The sequence below is a fragment of the Pongo abelii genome, chromosome 11 (assembly GCF_028885655.2).
Source record: "Pongo abelii isolate AG06213 chromosome 11, NHGRI_mPonAbe1-v2.0_pri, whole genome shotgun sequence".
NCBI classification, from domain to species: domain Eukaryota; kingdom Metazoa; phylum Chordata; class Mammalia; order Primates; family Hominidae; genus Pongo; species Pongo abelii.
In genome coordinates, this window is record NC_071996.2 from 125,084,268 (window position 1) to 125,103,843 (window position 19,576).

The 19,576-nt window shown below is 38.5% G+C and overlaps 1 long non-coding RNA gene across 1 annotated transcript in view; it reads left to right on the forward strand.

Moving 5' to 3' along the window:
- The window catches only part of LOC129058141 (uncharacterized), a 70,273-nt gene extending 63,897 nt beyond the window's left edge, over positions 1–6,376 (forward strand). Inside the window, exon 4 of the long non-coding RNA XR_008523031.1 lies at positions 6,217–6,376. This is a non-coding gene — a long non-coding RNA (uncharacterized LOC129058141). The remainder of the gene's footprint in view (positions 1–6,216) is intronic.
- The last annotated feature ends 13,200 nt before the right edge of the window (positions 6,377–19,576 follow it).

Consider the following 19,576-nt stretch of genomic DNA (forward strand, 5'->3'; position numbering starts at 1 on the left):
GAAATTGTAATCCCTATGTTGGATGTGGGGCCTGGTGGGAGGTAATTAGATCATGGGGGTGGATTTCCCCTTTGATGATGTTCTCACAATACTGTGAGAGTGAGTGAGTTATTGTGAGATCTGATTGCTAACAAGTGTGTGGCACCTCCCCACCCTCTCTTCCTTCTGCTCTAGCCATGTGAAAACTCCTGCTCCCACTTTGCCTTCTGCCATGAGTAAAAGTTTCCTGAGGCCTCCTTAGAAGCCAAAAGGATGCCAGCATCATGATTCCTGTACAGCCTGAGAATCATGAGTCAATTAAACATATTTTCTTTATAAATTGCCTATTCTCAGGTATTTCTTTATAGCAGTGTAAGAAGGAACTAATACATACACTGATGATGATGCTGGGATATTGATGATATTAGCTTAATCTTAATAACTAACATAAACCATGAAAGAACTGTAAAATTAATTAACAAATAAATGAGGAAAGACATTTTCAAAAATAAATTTTTTCTTGCTCAACATCAAATATCAATTTTACTCCAGCTAGTAAAGAAGATAAAACTGAAGTCTATTCTAAGTCTACTAAGACATCATAACATAAACAAACAAAATCATCAGTATTCTCTTCCCTGGATCTAAGCATTACATGAAAATCCCAAGTCTTACTCACATTTTCTAAGTTAATGAGGAATCAGATATAATCGATGATGTTATAGAGAAAACACTAAAAATAAAACAAATATATCTTGGAGAAAGGGTTTAAACATAACTTTGAGAAATAAAAGCCTCTAGCATCATTTTTCTCTGTCAATTTTGGTAAAAGCATTTTAGGAAGATGCTTTTTACAAGACTTATCATTATGGAAGAGTGATAATATGAAAAGATCTTCTCTCAGGCCTAGAGCATCTAATGAAAATGTATAATCTTCCATTCTCAGTTCGGCAAGGAGGTCTGGGTGCCACAACCTAAAAAGGGATTTTTTTTTTTTTTGCCACTTTCTGTATTTATTCAGCCTGACAACATCACATTCTCCATAGCCTGTGATTGGGTGCCCCACTGTCCATATTATCACACCTAGGTCAGTCTTTAATCAGAAGTCTTCATTTTCAAACTGTCTCATGTCTATGAATCCACTATCACATTAGTGGTGGCTGGATGGTGACTTCAAGGATATCTTTAGGTCCCATAAGTCCTAATAATTTAGAGGCATTTTCATGAAATCATGAGTACATGCTTGCATATCCATCCAGGCAGGACCTCCTCCTAGAAGTGACTATTTGCTCAGAAGAAATCCAGAACTCTCTGGGGTGAGAGCATGGGATATTCCTAATGAAACAAATTCACAGGCCTCAATGAATGTCAAGCATGGCCTATAAGGGGGACTCGGTGTCCGTTAATGGCACTTATTTTCTCCACCTGAATTCTGAACCGTGCAAGAGGTTTATCGTATGCCTTAGCTGTGGAGAAACAATGGCCTTCCTAATGCTAAGCCACCAAATTACAGACTTATCTGGTCACTCTCAGGAAAGATGAGGTCTCTTTGTGTCTCCCTGGAGCCTGAACTGTAAGGCATGTGGTATGGAGTAATAGAGCAGAAGCCTGTGGGATGCTCAAGACTAAAAAGAAAGGGATGAGGCTGGTCTTCATGTTCCCAGGTTCTCATCCAGATCTCACCAATCTGAGGAATCACCCCTCTCCTGTGTGAAGCTGCAGAAAGAGGCCATGGGTGTTAAGATGATGGGGCCATCTCCAGTGCAAAGAAAACCTAGGAAATGAGGGACATGTGTTCCCTCTAATAGCTTATGGCAGGGTTCATCAAGCTCAGCACTATTGACAATTTGGACCAGATAGTTCTTTGCTGTGGGGGGCCATCCTGAGCATTGTACCATATGTAGTAGCCTCCTTAGCCTCTCCCCACTAGACATTAATAGCACATGCCCCCAAGTCATGTCAACTGAAAATGTTTCCAGACATTGCCAAATGTCCCTCTGTGGGTGGGGGTAAAATTTTCCTAGGTTGAAAACCACTGGCCTAGACTCCAGTCTTCTTTGCTGTAAACTGGTTCATTCAGAACACTTCTGTTGAGCGCTTACTGTGTGCCAGGCTGTTGGGGAAATATATTAGTTCATTCTCATGCTGCTAGTAAAGACATACCAGAGACTGGGTAATTGATAAAGGAAAGAGCTTTAATGGACTCACAGTTCCACATGGCTGGGGAGGCCTCACAATCATGATGGAAGATGAAGAAAGAGAAAAAGAATGTCTTACACGGCGGCAGGCAAGTGAAATTGTGTAGGGGAACTCCCCTTTATAAAATCGTCAGATCTCGTGAGACTTATTCACTATCATGAGAACAGCATGGGAATGACCTGTCCCCATGATTCAATTACCTACTGCTGGGTCCCTCCCATGACACATGGGAATTATGGGAGCTACAATTCAAGATGAGATTTGGGTGGGGACATAACCAAATCATATCAGGAAATGTAAAAAAGATCTAGTTTTGGCCTTAAATAGCTTGCATCTAGTGGACTCACAGAGATGCATCAAAGGAGATACTTGGTGCTACACATGAACCCTAACGGTTCCCCAGCAGTGACCTTGAATCACAAAAATCCTGTTTGACCATGTGGAGATAGATCTGTTGTTCCTTCCATGACAAACTGCCTCTTAGGGAAACAGACATTTTTCTACAGATATTTCAATTTCTGTTTGGAGAATGATTACTGTATCCAGGCTTGATGTTCAGAATGTATGCCTGCAGCCCATGAAATTTGTTTTCTCTCTGAGTAATGGGGCTTTTCCACCCGGTGTCTCCATGGCATCTGTGAGATCAAAGTCATTTATTTCACAACAAATATTAAGGCCCAAACAGCTTAAACTTGACAGAAGGCAGAATCTCTAGGGAAAATGCAGAGTTTAAACAAAAATAACTCACTAAGGTCCTTATCCAGTACTTCTGAATTTTATATAGCAAATATATTGAGCCATTCACTGATATGATTATTATACTTTGGATATATGTCAAATAGTCATTTTTAAACAAGTAGCATTCTATTTTCACTATCTAAATTTTACGGCAGATCGTGGTGGCTTAAATGTAATGCCCTCACAGGGAAACGTTTTCTATGGAACCTTTTCCACAAAGGTGTCAGATATCTGGGGTGCAAATGATAGTGAAATTTGGGATTGACTTTTTAAAAAATTATTTTAGCAGAATAGAAACGAAAATAATGTATTTTTATAATAGTAGACCTCACATTTTCTAGGGCATAGGCCATTTTCACGAAGGATGGACTTTGAGCTTTCCTACTTTTCAAAACATAGAAACAGCACCAAGACAAATGGGAATACAGCTCTTGTTTTTAATAGGATGGTGAATTAGAGAGGGGAGAAGAATCAGAAACTCAACAGGGGTCAGTATACCTGAGTTCTAGACCCAGGTCTACTTTGTCTGTGAGATGATCTTTTATGTCATTTTCCTTTTATTACATTAAGGTTAAGAAATGAGATTCATTCTCTGAGTTTTCTGATATTAAAATAAAGGGTAAGGTAAATGACATTATTACTAATATTGAACAACTTTATTTATTTAACATTTGTTGATAGCATACTCTACACTAAGCTCCATTCCAGGCACTGGGGCTGTGATATGATTTGGCTCACTTTGAATTGTAAAAATCCCCATGTGTCAAGGGTGGGGCCAGGTGGATATAATTGAATCATGAGGTCAGTTTTCCCCATACTGCTCTTGAGGTAGTGAATAGGTCTTATGAGATCTGATGGTTTTATAAAGAGGAGTTCCCCTACACAAGCTCTCTTGCCTGCCACCATATAAGATATGCCTTTGCAGCTGGACGCGGTGGCTCATGCCTGTAATCCCAGCACTTTGGGAGGCCGAGATGGGTGGATCATGAGGTCAGGAGATCGAGACCATCCTGGCTAACATGGTGAAACCACGTCTCTACTAAAAATACAAAAAATTAGCTGGGCATGGTGGCGGGCGCCTATAGTCCCAGCAACTGGGGAGGCTGAGGCAGGAGAATGGCGTGAACCTGGGAGGCGGAGCTTGCAGTGAGCTGAGATCATGCCACTGCACTCCAGCCTCGGGGACAGAGCGAGGCTCCATCTCAAAAAAAAAAAAAAAAAAAAAAATGTGCCTTTGCTCCTCCTTCACCTTCCCCACCACCATGATTATGAGGCCTCCCCAGCCATGTGAAACTGTGAGTCCATTAAACCTCTTTTTTTTTTTTATAAATCACCCAATCTCAGGTATGTCTTTATTATCAAGGTGAGAACAGACTAATACAGGCCACCACTAAAGGGGATTGCTAATTTAGACAAGACAAATACATATTCTCATGACAAATATCAAAGTTTAAAAGACTTCATAATTGTGTCAACATTATGTGTTAAGAATCTCATATTTAAAGGAAAGTTTAGAAACCTATCCACAACCTTTAGGCATCTTGAAGAATGGAAATAGATCTCCTCCCCACCCTTAAAAGCAGAGCCACTAGAATGAGAGAGAATGAAGTCTGGACAGGTAAAGGGATGGAGCATGTACTGGTCTAGGATGCCCCAGCATTCACTTCCTCATCTTCGCGCCCCCTTCTCTCAATGCTTATTCTGTGCGTCTGGGGAATACTGACATTTACCCCACCAAACATACAGAAGCGTGCACACACATATACCCACACACACACACAAAAGCACATACACGCTCAACATACATAAACACACATGGGACTGAGCTCCTCAAAATGGCTAGCTAAATTCATGCAGCACACTAAAGAGAGCTAAATCCATGCAACACTAAAGAGACAGCATCACTTTTCTGAATTCAAAAGACTGGATTGCACTGAATATAATGGGTAAACAACTGAAATTTCAAACTCCAGCAGCCTTAATAGGCAGAGAAAGCATGGTGCACTTACTATAAAAAATAGTAACAATTATTCCCAGTCAATGATAGTGAACCTTTCCAGGATATTTTGGTTGATATTTTGGCTGATTGGACAATCCTGGAATTTAAAATGTTATTCAGTATTGAGCACAACATTTTCGGGTAATGACTGAAGCTGATCTTCACTGTTTAAAGACAGGAGATCGGTGGTTAAGATTGCAGAAAAATTATTAGGGCTGTAGTTTCACTTGTGATATAAATGAATCTCCTTTGAATGTTGAGATCCTTGAAAGTCCTCCTAAGTGGCATTTATTAATGTGCTTTATCATGTCCAGGAAATAGTAGTAGTCAGTGTGGGTGTTTCTTTTCAGGGGAATGAGAGTATAAGAAGGGGGAAAAAGAGTTGCTCTTTCATGAATGTCTAAGAAGGGATTCTGAGAAATGCCACAATACTGGACTAACCCATTTATTTTGTAATAAAGACTGGGTATGACTCATCTTTTGGAGTTTTGTTTAATTTCGAACCCTTAACTCTATTGTTAATCCCTGTCAGTTTCCCTTGTAATTACAATCTGTTAACATTTCAAACAGACAGGAGGTTGTAAACTTCTTTGAAATTCCGTTGGTAGGTAGAGTTGATATTATTCAGACAGGATGAATTCCACCAAGGGGGAGAAATGTGGAGGAGAGGAAACAGATGAGATACTGGGGGTGAGAATGTAATGGGAATAAATCCACAGGCCCCAAATGGCACACCTGGAACATCCCTGCTACTGCTCCTCCAGCTTGTTCCCAGGTGATCCTCAGCACAGCCCTAGAATCTTTGGAAACCCAGGCAGCCATGACCACTCAATTATCCTGGGCACTAGAGATGAAATCTATTTCTTCTTTTTGGATAGGATTTGTGAGATAAAAAGACAAAGAATCATGGCCAACTGAATCAAAAAAATATCTCTGGATACTCACCAGGGTAGAAGGCCTGAAGAGCCTGACCTGAAAAACACCTTAGACATAAATTTTACAAATGAGGAAGCTGAGTTTCAGAAGGCTGTTCCTTGACAAACACTAATATAATTGATGACAACGACAAATAGCATGTTTCAATGGCATCATCATGTAGGCCGTCCCACCCATCAATCAGAAGCATGTATCTGCATTTTAATATATGCCTATAATTGCTTATTATTCAAGTTTTCTATTCAAAAAGCACTCTTGGTCATATATATTGTGAGTAATTGAGTCTCTACTATATATTGGTAAATGATTTGCATGATCTGGACCCCACAGTCTTAGCATGACATTTTCTCTTTTCCTATTACTAGCCATTCAGAGCATCCAAAGACAACAGAGATGCTGGATCACTGCCAGGCCCCAGGCATTGAAGCCTTGCTTGCTGCAATTCTCTTTGGCTAAGTTAGGCACATACTAAAATGGATACAAGGGTCCCATAGCAATTGCCTTGTAAGACACTTAAAGGCAACTGATCACAAGGTGGACAAGGGAAAGCTTTCAAGAACCCTGAAATTGAATTTGGAGTCACTAATACAGCTGGGGAATGATAGCGTGGAATGTCTCAAGGTCGCTTGCAACAGAGAAAGGGGGCCTTACTTCAAAGAAATTGCCCTGTCTGCCAAGATAAAAATGAGACACACACAGCAAAGAGAAAAGAGCAGCTGCTACAGAGCACTACCAAGCGAGAGACTGCAACATAAATCATCAGTGGGAAAGAGAATGAGGAACACCACGAATTTCTTCCATCACTGGACAAGAAGCGCTCTCTCCTCTAATTCATAGGATAAAAAGAAGGCTGGCTCCAAATGGCCATTTAAGCCCAGTAGGGCCCCTTGCAAGAATGGGAAAGAGAGGAGATAACATGATTTTCTCCACTGTGTCAAGATGCAATGGCTACATATACCTCCTGCAGCTGAATTATAAAGGCTGGAGCGTGCTTGTGACCATATGGACCACATGGTTCCTGCTGTCAGAAGGTACCCCCCAGAGACATCATTTTCCACTGCCTATGGATCAGACGTCCAGCAGATTCCAGGAGGCACAATGTTAATAGATTAAAATTGTCTTCGCTTCTGGAGGCAAAAGTGGAGATAGGCAGGGCAAAGATTTTCTCTTGTGCTTTCTTCTAGAACTTTTATAGTTTTAGATTTCACATTGTATGATCCCCTTTGAGTTAATATTTTTGTGTGATGGAAGATACGGATCAAGAGTTGGATTTGAATATGGATAACCAATTGTTCCAGCACCATTTGCTGAAAAGACTATCTTTTCTTCACTAAATTGCTTTTTTAACTTTGAAAAGAATCAATTAACCCATATATGTGTGTATCTATTTCTGGACTTTCTATTCTGTTTCATTGATTTATATTGTCTATTCTTTTGCCATTACCACATGGGCTTGATTACTGTAGCTTCATAGGAACTCTTGAAATTATGTAGTGTGATTCCTCCAACTTTGTTCTTTTTCAAAATTATGCTGGCTATTACAGTTCCTTTGTCTTACCATATATATTTTAGAATCAGCTTGCTGATTTTTACACACACACACACACACACACACACACAAACCTGATAGATTTTTCACTGGAACTGTACTGAATTCATATATCAATCAATAAAAATTATTGTTATTATTTTTAAGACAAATTGCTTCATAAATTTATTCTGATGCTTCTGGTTCAAACTCAGGGATAGAGGGGATTCTACTTTAACCTCTTCTCTGTTACACTTGTGTCTCTTTCCTTCCACGTCAAATATCCTAGTTCTCTAGGACACTGAAGGTGATAGAATTGGAACATTTCATAATTGTTCATCTAGTTTATCCCATATTACAGACATAGTCTCTGAATAATACTCATATTATAACAATATAATTACTAATATTAATTAAAAACTTTTTTGCATATTCCTCTTTATTTTTCTCCCATTTTTTAATTGTACTATATCTACATTTTCTGAACATCCCATTACTATAAAAAATCTGCCTTGATATTTTTTCTAAAAGACACACTCATCTATTTTTTTAACTTAGCTATTCTCTGCCTTCTTCAAAAATGATTTTAAACTCCCTTAAAAAGAGGAAAATACAGTTGGCTAAAAAGGAGGAAGCAAATATGCTAACCATAATTTAAATATGTGTTATGATTAGGTGCAATATTTGGCTCAATGCATCCTAACAGCCAAATTAAAGATAAAAATGTGACAAGTTACATAAAGTGGTATTTTTCAAATACAATTGTTATTTTTTCTTAAGAGTAAAGGCAGAAATTTTTTTTTACATTACATTACTAGGAGACAAAAATTGAGATGTGTAATAACATCCTCAATAAGAGTTTCACAGAAACGTAAAAAGAAAATTCACATGAAAAAAGCTCAACATAATATTAAAGTGCAAATCAGTAAAACTGAGAGATCTTTCAGAAAAAGACCTTTATCTTAAACTGTTTTTTTAATACTTTTAAAGTACATCATGTAGCTGTTTGTCTCTTTTTATTATAGTATATATTATTACAGAAATATTTTAAATATTTATATTTAAATATATTTATACATATATACGGTACATATGTATATATTTTTGCTTTTCTAATTAGAAAGAATTTCCCTACTATCAACATTATCATTAAGAACTTTAGCTGACTCTTTGAGCCAAGAAAACACTTTGAAAATTCTACTCAGCCACACCTTAGAAACTGCCCAAGGTGCTTCACCACCAGGCTTAGGCTATGTTAAAGCAAACGTGGCATCAGCTTCAAGGGCAAGGCAGGGGAAGAAGACATTAGTTGCAGATATAATAATATGGGAAAAGGGGGTCAAAGAATGGACATTTGACTAATGGGGTGAACAGCGGGAGAAGAGTATTAGTGACTATGAGACAGTGGATGTGGAAGGAAAGATCACAGTACCATTGACAGTCCATTGTAAAAGTCCAGCAAGACCTAAAGGAAATGAGCATGTCTTAGAGAAGTCTGAATTTGTTAACAGGAGACTAGCTTAATGGACAGTGAATAATAGGATTACTGGAAAAGGTAATCTGGATAGGAATAAGATATAGATAAATCAAAGATTGAAGTTTCCTGAATTCTCCCACACAGAGTTATATACAAATTCTAATACCACAATATTTTCCACCTTGAATCGTGCTTCATGAGTTTGCTTCATGAAAGAGCATTTCATTTACTTGAAGGTGACAGCTTGCCCATTTTCAGGTGACTACATCTTTATCACCACTTGAGAGCCAATGGGCTCCTCTCAGAAAATCTTGGGCTTACACAGACAAGATAATCCACAGTTTTATGCCAAATTTCTCTATCTCTTGCTACTCTGTGAGGGCATTCTGACCTCTTAATTCCTTGAGGGCCATAATTGACCAGAAACACTCTTGACTGCATCAGGAATTGAGTGGGAACTCTTGACATGTCTTTGGTCAATCACTTAAGAAAATCCATTTCATTTAAGTCATTCCTGGAAATTTTTTCTATTACTTAATTATGTTGTGCACCCTTTTGCTTCCCTCTCATGATATAAGGACACACAGGTTAATGTGAAAGAAGCATATGCAGTTACTAAAGAAATGAAGTTTTTCCACTGATAGGTATATGGGTTAGATTGAATATTAACACTGTTTCCTCATGCTCTTTCCTTATGATGCCTAAGTAATAAGTTATTTGCTTTCATAAATTTTTGAAATTGCATGTGATTAGTAATAAAAGGTCTTCATCAGAAAATAATATCCTTACCAACAGGAAACAGGGGTTTCAGTTGAAAAGCATGGAACATATATTTTCTTGGTAAAGCTGATATGGTTTGACTCTGTCCCCACCCAAATTTCATCTTGAACTGTAGCTCCAACAATTCCCACGTGTGGTGAGAGGTAATTGAATCATGGGGGCGGGTCTTTCTCATGCTGTTCTCGTCATAGTGAATAAGTCTCATGAAATCTGATGGTTTTATAAGGGGGAGTTTCCCTGCACAAATTTTCTCTTGTCTGCCACCATGTAAGACCTGCCTTTTGCCTTCCACTATTATTATGAGCCTCCCCAGCCATATGAAACTGTGAGTCCATTAAACTTCTTTTTCTTTATAAATTACCCAGTTTTAGGTATGTCTTTATCAGTAGTGTGAAATCAAGTATAGAAAGTCTATTATATTGGAGAGAACACTGGGGCTTAGGCATTAGTTCAACCCTTAGGTCCATACCTTATGGTCACATAATATTGGACAAGTCACTCAATGTCTTTGAGCCTTGATTTTCCCATGTTTAACATAGAAATAATAATAATGACCTCATCAGATTAGTCACGGTCAGATTAAATAACATGTGAAAAAGTTCTTGGTAAATGCTAATGTATTCTGTAACTGTAGTCTATCAGTATGTGTGGCTTTTTATAAAAGTCTAGGTCTGCTTTGTGATCCCAGAAATCCCCTTCATCCTATTCTGGTGTGGGGCCTGCATTCATGCTGCCTTATCTCCACAAACAGATGGAATGAGTCATTAGGAGTCGTCATTCTTCCCACCTGGGAAAAGTAACTGGCTTGTGTCTGATCCCCCAACAAGCCGTCAAGGGAGGAGGAGTCAGGAAGCCGGATGGAGAGTGAGTGACATTGGACCCAGTCAGCACATCACATACCCCATCCCAGGCCATGACAGCTTCTAACTATGAAGAATGACAGCAAGCCAACGAGTCCTTTCATCTTCAGGGCAAGATATTGGCTGCTTTAAGATGACGAATGTTATTTATTTAGTTGAGAGCAGAAATGATCATACACATTAATATAATTTCATCAGCTTCTGAAAGAGACCCCTGCATCCACACCCTTCCCTCCCACCACTTAAACCCGTTGGTTATGTACCAAACCTGCCATTAAATAATACGTTTTTCTTTTTGCTGACAAACAAAATCAGATGCTAATCAATAGGAATTCAGTTGGCAGAGATGTCTTGCTCATCAGTGAAATTACATCTGGATCTTGTTGGCTTGATGGTAGGAAATCCTTTTGATGAGAAACTGAAATGAAAAAAAATGTTCTCTCTTATCATAAGAAACTATAAACAACCACAACACTCAACAATCAATCAAGCAAACAAACAGAAAACCCCTCAGTTGTTGGGGTGTTGGAAACTAATTTTATCACACTGTTGCCCCTCAATTTAATACAAGTTTTTGAGAAATAATTATATGATTTGCTTATTCAAAACTTAAATATGCTTTCTAGACGATTACTCTAAAAAAACAGCGGGAGCTCAAAGAAGGATGTCCTGTTGTTTTGGGGCCACCTTGACAAGGCTGTGTCCATCAAAACTGACACTTTCACTCACATTCAATGAGGCTACTAACCTAGCTCCATAGCTATTGTTTACCCTTTCAAGAAAACACATGAAATATTAGCATTTCCTAATAATAAGTCTCCCCAGGTGTTCTTGTTTAGGTAGAACCCCTTCATCCATCAGTGAAGGTCCATTGCCAACCTGTAGATCTAGGATAGTGTTGATGATTTTGTTATTAATCAAGCTCTTAGTACATCAAAAGAAAGTGGCTCATTCCCTTTTATTCTCCCCACCAAATATTGCGGAAGACAATAGAATAAGGGGGAAAACACTCACCAAAAACATAAGCACAGTGTATAATTTGGAATGGCCATTAACCAGAATATAATAATTCTGTCAGAGATATTTCTCACATCACTGAAGAGTGTTTTGAATTGGTGAAACCTTTAAAATAGAATATTGAATATCGTAGTCTCTCCTTCCTTCCTTCATTCCTCCCTCGCTCCCTACCTTTCTTCCCTCCCTCTTCTTTCTTTTCTTTACTCTTCTTTCTTTCTCTTTCTTTCTTTCCTTCTCTTTCTTTCTTTTCTTTCTTTCTTTTTTCTTTCTTTCTTTTTTCTTTGTTTCTTCTTTCTCTTTCTTCTTTCTTTTTCTCTTTCTCTTTCTCTCTTTATTTCTTTCTTCCTTCCTTTCTTTCTTTCTTTTTCTTTCTTCCTTTCTTTCCCTCTTCCCACCACCCTGCTCCTCTTCTTTTTAGCTATAGGGTCTCCAAATGCTTTCACATATATTAGTTTACTTACACATATATTAGTTTATTTTATCTTCACAGAAATCCTAAAAACTAGTTAGGACCACTAGAATGATGTTTGGGTATTAAAAATAAGATTAGCAACTTTTTCAAGGTCAATCAAATGAGAGATTATACATTGGAAATTCAAATCCAGGTTTCCTAACACCTGAGGTAGGGCTTTTTTCAATATTTCTAACTACTCTATTCCTATTTAATTTAGGTACTGAGTGCCTGGTGGTCAATCCACATTTTAAGGTTGCATTCACTAGAATCAGATGTAAGTATAAAGTCCAAGTAAGCAAAAAAGCATGTTGAAAACAATTTCAAAATTTCTGGCAGAACTGCTAAAAATATCAATAAGAATAAGCATTTTCTAGCTTAATCCTTTACATAAATAGATGCTACTGCTGACAGTGTTTTTTCCAGAGCTGGACTTCCCACTGTCAGCAAGAGGCATGCTGAGATATTTACGGTGATCATGTTTTACATCACTCCATCTCTATCCTCCCTGGCTTTCTCAGCATTCTCTGAGCAGGGTGGGATAAAAGGCTGGTATCATGTAGCGATGACCTCAAAAGCCCCACACTGGGCACTGTCAATATGGCATGTGCTCCCCAGCTTCCCGTTCTTTGAATCCCTTCCCTGACAACCAGATGGATTGTTATGCATTTGCTTGCATAATGTGGCCCCCAATACTAAACTGGCTGTCTCATTTCTCATAGACAAGGATGTGGGACTCGTACATTAAAGCTGAGTTTCCAACTGCACTCACTCTGTGCATACTCAGTGTTGATTATCCACTTGCCTGGAATAAAACAGGAGAGGCTACCACCATGGCTCATCCAAATGCTCCAGTAATTTAGATTCACTATGATACCACCAGGCTGGGTCCATGCAGATTGGGGTGGAGTAACAATACTTCCAAGAATCTCAACTGTAAACACACAAAAACCAAATCTTAGGAAGAAGTAGTGAAAAGTAAAGGAAAGCAAATGGGTCTATCGGAATGAGCAGAGATAATGGTTTAGCACAAGGTTAGGAAATCAGAGAAAGTAGAGTCCTATAATATCTGACATTCCCTCTTGGATCCTTTCCTTCCCTTTTGTTCTTCCCTGCTCTTGCTTTGTTCAGTTCCTCTGCAGAAACACTTACCTCTTCAGTCCTGCAGAAGCTTTCCCTTAGTAACAATGGTACTGAAATTCATCTTCAATGGTAAGCCAAACCAGGAGCCAGAGGCTCCCTTTCTGACCTCCAGACTGATGCAGAGACAAATTTATCTTTTTGCTTTGTATTGAGCACAAGCTCTGCTCACCAAATCTTCATGGCTCCTTCTGTGCCTCCAGAGCCCGAGTTCATGCTTCTTTAGGAGCATTCATTTACCTTGAACATATCTTACAGGAACTTGCTTTCATATCTGTTTGCATCCTTAGTTCAAAAATGTCTGTGAGGCAGGGACAGTGTCCTCTTAGAAAATTGTGACCAGTACATCAGGACAGTGACATGGACATAATATATCTCTGAAACATCTAATAGAGAGATTTTGCCCCCATGGCTTAGGGCAAGGGTGGGCATTTGACCATCTCTAGAAATATTTTTGATCATCAAAACTTGGCAGGAGGCTGTTACTAGATAGAGGCCAGGGATGGGGCTAAACGTCCTACAGTGCACAGGATATCATTCTACTACAAAGAAGTTTCCAACCCAAAATGTCAATAGTGCTGAGGTCGAAAAACCGTGTTAACAGAACAAACTACCATCCCCAGGTAAATCTATATGTATCTCCCCAAATAGGCAATTTTTCTGAGATGAATCTGACTAACATGTCTGTCCAGGACAGTGTCTCAGCCTAAACAATAATGTTTCCAGCATAGAATGCCTTCTCTTCTCAACATTATCTCATTTATAACCCTTTGTGAAGCTTATTAAATAGACTTTATTATCCCCATTATACAATTAAGGAAATTGGGACTGAGGAAAGTGATCTGTGAAGGTTTCATGCCTATGAAGGTGGCAGCAGACCTTGAATTTGAGACTTCTGGCTCCATGATCAAGGAAAAAAAAAAATCATTCAAGACATGAAGGCATACAAATCCAGGGCATGTTGAGAGACCAGCCAGGAGTGACGTGCCTCTGAATCCCAGGGTGCAAAACAGAAAGAGAAATTGGCTTGGGGTCAGATGGTTAGGCCTCTGAATTCCTTTTTAGGCAATTTGAACTTAGGAGAAGCGGAGGGCCCTGGGTAGATTGCAGAATAGATGATTAGACATTTTCTTTGGAAGGAAGGGTGACTTGGCAGTGGATAGGCTGCTTGGAGAAGAAATGATCATTCAGGACGTGGCTGTAGTTCTTCAAGTCCCACTTCTTATCACTAAAGTAGGGTGACAGATAGAGGAACACATCAATCCCTAGAGCAGCCAAACTTACTAGAAGCTGCATAGTTTGCTCCAGATAACGTCAAAGTTTTGGGGAAAGTAAGTAACTACTCTCTGGAGGTCGCTGTATACATCTGTGTCTGTGCTGCCATACACTGAACTAAAGACACAAATCTTTAAATTTTACATTTCAGATCGATAACCTAGATGTATATAATCTATAGGCCTATAGTTTAGATCTATGTTTTCCTGACACATGGTGAATAAACAACTAGTTTCCAGGACTCTAAAACAACATTGCAAGACTTCTTTCTCCCCTTAAAATGCTTGTACTTTAATGGCCTTTATTAACCAAGTAACCCACCTCTATCTTTTAGGGTATGAGGATTTAGTAAACATATAGATGAAGAATGTGGTGAAGTTTCTTCTAAAATCTATGAGCCTGATTTGAGCTTTGAGATTAAAAAAAGTCTCTAAGCAGCTAGAGGGAATGTAGAATTTCAGGGAGTGTATACATGTTCTCAAAAGAATAATATGCAAAGAGCCTAGAAGCCTCCCACCAGTTATACCTGGAGTGAAGCTTATTCTTCTGTGAATGCAATTTCTTCTTAACCTCCCACAGATGAAACAGAATCCAGCATCACTTGTGATCTATTTCTAATGTAACTAGTGGTGGCAGCTTGTTTTGCATTTTTTTAACCTTCTTTTTAAACATCAGACTAATCCATCATGAATAGTGACTGCTTTCATTGTATAGGCCTTTGAATTTCAGAATGCCTAATTTGTTTATTTAAATGAAAAAGAGTTTCTAAAAGAAAGTGGAAAAGCTAAGGAGAGGTTTGGGTTCTTGCTTGCAGGCAAATATTAATTTTGCCTCTAGGGTCACCATTTTTTGGGAGCTATCAGACACAAATATTCTGTAAAAGCCTCATTACAAGGAGTTTATACTTTGAGATGGCCAAGAGAGTTGCCTCCAGACCACAGCCACTCTGACCTTCTAGGCTTTTGGCCATCTTCACAGCACAGCCGATTTAATGATTTTATGAGGAGTCTTCCCCACCCAATCCTCTTAACAATTGGGCAAGTATTTATCCCATGCATTGGTGCTTTGGTTCAGTGGTATCTAGCAGAGAATTGGAAACAACCTTGGATAAAAGAGATGATATTTCTCAAGGTGTATGATTTTCTCTTTTGATTTGAGTTATAGAAGATCTCAACCCTATTGTTCTTACCCTTCACTGTTGGCCTGGAAGGGAGAAAATTTCCCTAAGCAAGATATACCTTTCTGGATGTGTCAGAATATACTAGAACACTGGACAGCAGAATTTCTGTCCACAAAGTCTTCTTTCCAGGACAGTTTTCTTTCTGTTTCAATACAAACCTTCGGAAAGTTTTCTATCAGGATATATCTAATATTGAGGATCATCAATTGCATTAGTTCAAATCATGGACATGTGGATTGTGTGTTAAGCAAAACGAATTTACTGAGTTTCTACTATATGTTGTTTCCTAGGAAGGTTACAATTGAAGAGTGACATACAATTATACTTCTTTGAGGAAGTTAAAATCTATTTGGATGGCAATCCTAATTTACCCAAAGAAATGGCAGAGAGAGAAACAATAGCTTCTGATCACAGGAGAAGGGTCATTTGAAATAGACCTTCAGTGTGCCCTTAGAATTTATAGAAGAAGATAAATGAAAGTTGGCATGCTCAGAGGATACTTCCTTGAAGAGGTAACCCTTGAACTGGATTTTAAATCTTAGGTAGCATTTAAATACATCAAGATGAAGGAAACAGAATTTCAAATCTGGAGAGCAACATAAATAAAAATTGGGGGCCAGGTGTGGTGGCTCACACCTGTAACCCCAGCACTTTGGGAGGCCGAGGCAGGTGGATCATGAAGTCAGGAGTTCGAGACCAGCCTGGCCAATATGGTGAAACCCAGTCTTTACTAAAAATACAAAAAATAGCCAGGTGCGGTGGAGTGTGCCTGTAATCCCAGCTACAGGAGGTTGAGGCAGAAGAATCACTTGACCCCAGGAGGCAGAGGTTGCAGTGAGCCAAGATTTGCCAGCACACTGCAGCCTGTGTGACAGAGTGAGACTCCATCTCAAAAAACAAACAAATAAATAAATAAACAAATAAAATAAAAATAAAAATTTTGCAGGACACAGTAGGACTGGGGACAGAAAATTGGCTATGTGGATAGGCAGACTTTCAGACAAAAACTAAGTGTTACATGCAGAGGAGTAGACAATAAAATATGAGAAGTATCATGGTAGCAGATTGAAGGTCTTTGAAAACTTAACAGAAGAATTTGAAATTGACGGCACATGCAATAGTCATTATAGGTTCTAGAAATGGAGGCCCATGTTGAAATCAGCATTGCAGTGAAAAGGGTTTGATGACCAATGAGGGATGGAGGAGAGGGCATCACTGAAGGTGACTCCAAGGCCGAAGGCAGGACTGTTATCACCTACAGAAAGAAGCCTTCCACAGGTTTAGGAAGGAGAACCTGTTTTTTTCCCCAGGAGAAGAGATTCCATTAGGCTTTCACTAAAGAGAATCTGGAATGAAAAAAGAAACAAAACAAAAGCAAAAACTAGCTATCATTTTCTCAAAGTGAGTGGAAAATTAAATGGTATTTCTGAGAATAACTCCTTTCAAATATGAAAAGTTATTCCTATGATGAAGTGCTTGATTTAGTCAACTTTTTATTCATTATGTCAATGTCAGTATATATAGAGAGAGAATAAAATCAATAGAGAGGAAAAACCTAGAGCTTCTTCTTTGTTGCTTTGTGTTCTCCTAATACAAGCTCCTATCTCTCCACCTTGGTCTATGTTAATGTAGCCTTCTTTTATCCAGGTCTACCTCTTATACCCTCATCATTCCTGACCACTAATATGAAACATTCTTCCACATAGTGTACTGAGAATCAAACAGATTTTCTCTTCTTTTTCAGTCATAACTCTCAGCTCTCCACTTTTCTACCAAGAACTCTTCCCCCCTCTATACTCAATCCCATTAGGACAAACCAGTTAAGTAGAAATGAAGCTGACATACAATCAGAGTCTTGCTGTGCTTTATCCCAATTCTTTTAGCTCTAAACCAAGGAAGCCATCTTAGTGAGACGAAAGGAGTGAGAATACAGTGCTTAGAACCCATGCTACTGTGGCTTCTCATGCAATGTAAAGCAGTGGGGAAATACTTTGGAAATAAACATAGCTTTACACCTATAACAGGCCATATTTAAGTATTTACATGCTTCTACTTATTTTTTTAATGTTATGCTGAAATTGCATGTCTATCATGTTTAAACGATCTCATAGAAAGTCTTTTAAAGGAATATCTTGACTGCAGTGAGCTCTAATTTTTGTCTTTCAAATCAAATGAATGACTTTCCCAAATAGGAGAAGAAGAAGAGCAGGAGTGAATAGTATAAAGTAAGAGACTTGGGTTTGGCACAGAAATTAATTGTAAGAGAAGCTGGAAAGTACTTAAGATAATTCTGAGTTGCACTGATGATGCTCTCACCAGCATCTCTGGCCTTAACAATGGTCTCTTCTCTGATTTAGTCAAAGAGAAAACTGTCCCTGGATTTGTTGACAAAATCTAGCCTATAGACATAGTTTGTTTCTTTCCTGTGCAAGTGTCATTAAGCTCAAATGGACCTAATCTTCAACTGCTGAATGCCAAGGTGCCAGCCATAGCAGAGAAGTTCAGAATATGAACTTTGGAGCAAGTTGGGAAGACAACTGATGTTTAAATTCTACCTCTGCCATTTACCAGGTTTGAGACCTTAATAAAGTCATTTAATATTCTGAATCTTGATTTTTCTGTAAAGTCAAAATCATAATTATTAATTGGTTATTGTGATAATTAAATAAGAACATATTGACAGGGCTTAGCAAGCCCTGATAAAATATTTAGCACCTAATAAATATTTAGCACTGAATAAAATATTATTTGCTATGACCTCTCTATGAGCCTGAGGGACACCTTTATAATGATGAAATACAAGTATCTTACGTTTGTTCTGTAGAAAAGAGAACTTGTAATAGTTTCAAACAAAGCTTCTCTTATCAGTGTCCTTCTCTTGATTAAAAATGTCATTACCCTCTGAACAACTCAGGCTGGAAACTACTGGACTTTTTATTATTATTATTATGATTATTTTTCAAATACCTTAACTCCCTCATCCCCTAACCTAGTGAATCTTCCATCACTGCTAGTTTTTTTTTCTTGAAAACAATGGTTTTCCAACTTTTTCTGTTTATAGACTAATTTTAGAATACTGTGAAGCCAGGAAATAGTCTCCATAGAATAATGCACTCAGGTGTACAAAATTTTATGGACTATTTTTAGGCTAAACAGACCCTCCAAAGCCCACATAAGTACCTCCTAGGTGTCTAGGGAGGAAATTTTGAGAACCCCAGCTCTAAAATAGTTCTTCAAACTAGACGAGCCTTTCCATGTCTTTGACATCTACTCTAGTTCCAAATCCTTTTCATCTCTTGCCTAAATTCAACTTGGTCTCTTTGATTCCAGAAAGCTCTTTCTCCTACCGAGAATCCACCCTTTTCCCAATGTCTTTTTCACCTAAAGTAACATTTTCTTCCTCAAATTCTTTGGAAATTTGTTGTTGATTAACACTGGTCCTCAAATGCTACCTTATATCATGAGATAGAGAGATTTTGAATGTAGACAAGAGATGGGTTCCAGAGACCTAGATACTTTTTAAAAACTTTGGAGATGATTCTGACCCTAGTAGGCCCAGACCACACTTTGAGAAACATCCCAAGATGATCTCTTCAAGCTAATTTTCTCGGTCATCATTTTGTTCAACTTAGCCTCTGTACTTTCATAAACTGGGTATGTTTTGAACTTTGTTTTTATTTGCCCTTCAATTTAGAAAACTCTCTTCACTCTCACAATATGGTTGAAAAACTTTCTTTTCTTACATTGAAAAAGAAATTTAGAGACAGGGTCTCACTGTATCACCCAGGCTGGAGTGCAGTGGCACCATCATAGCTCACTGCAGCCTCAAACTCCTGGGCTCAAGCCATCCTCTTGCCTCAACCTCCTGGGTCACTGAGATTACAGGTGTGAACCATTGTGCCTTACCTCAAAACTACTTATTCTTTATCACTCAGTACAACCACTGACTCTTCTATGGATTCTTCCTTCACCAGCTGCCCTAATAAGGAGGCAATATACCTTCTTTTAATGTCCTAT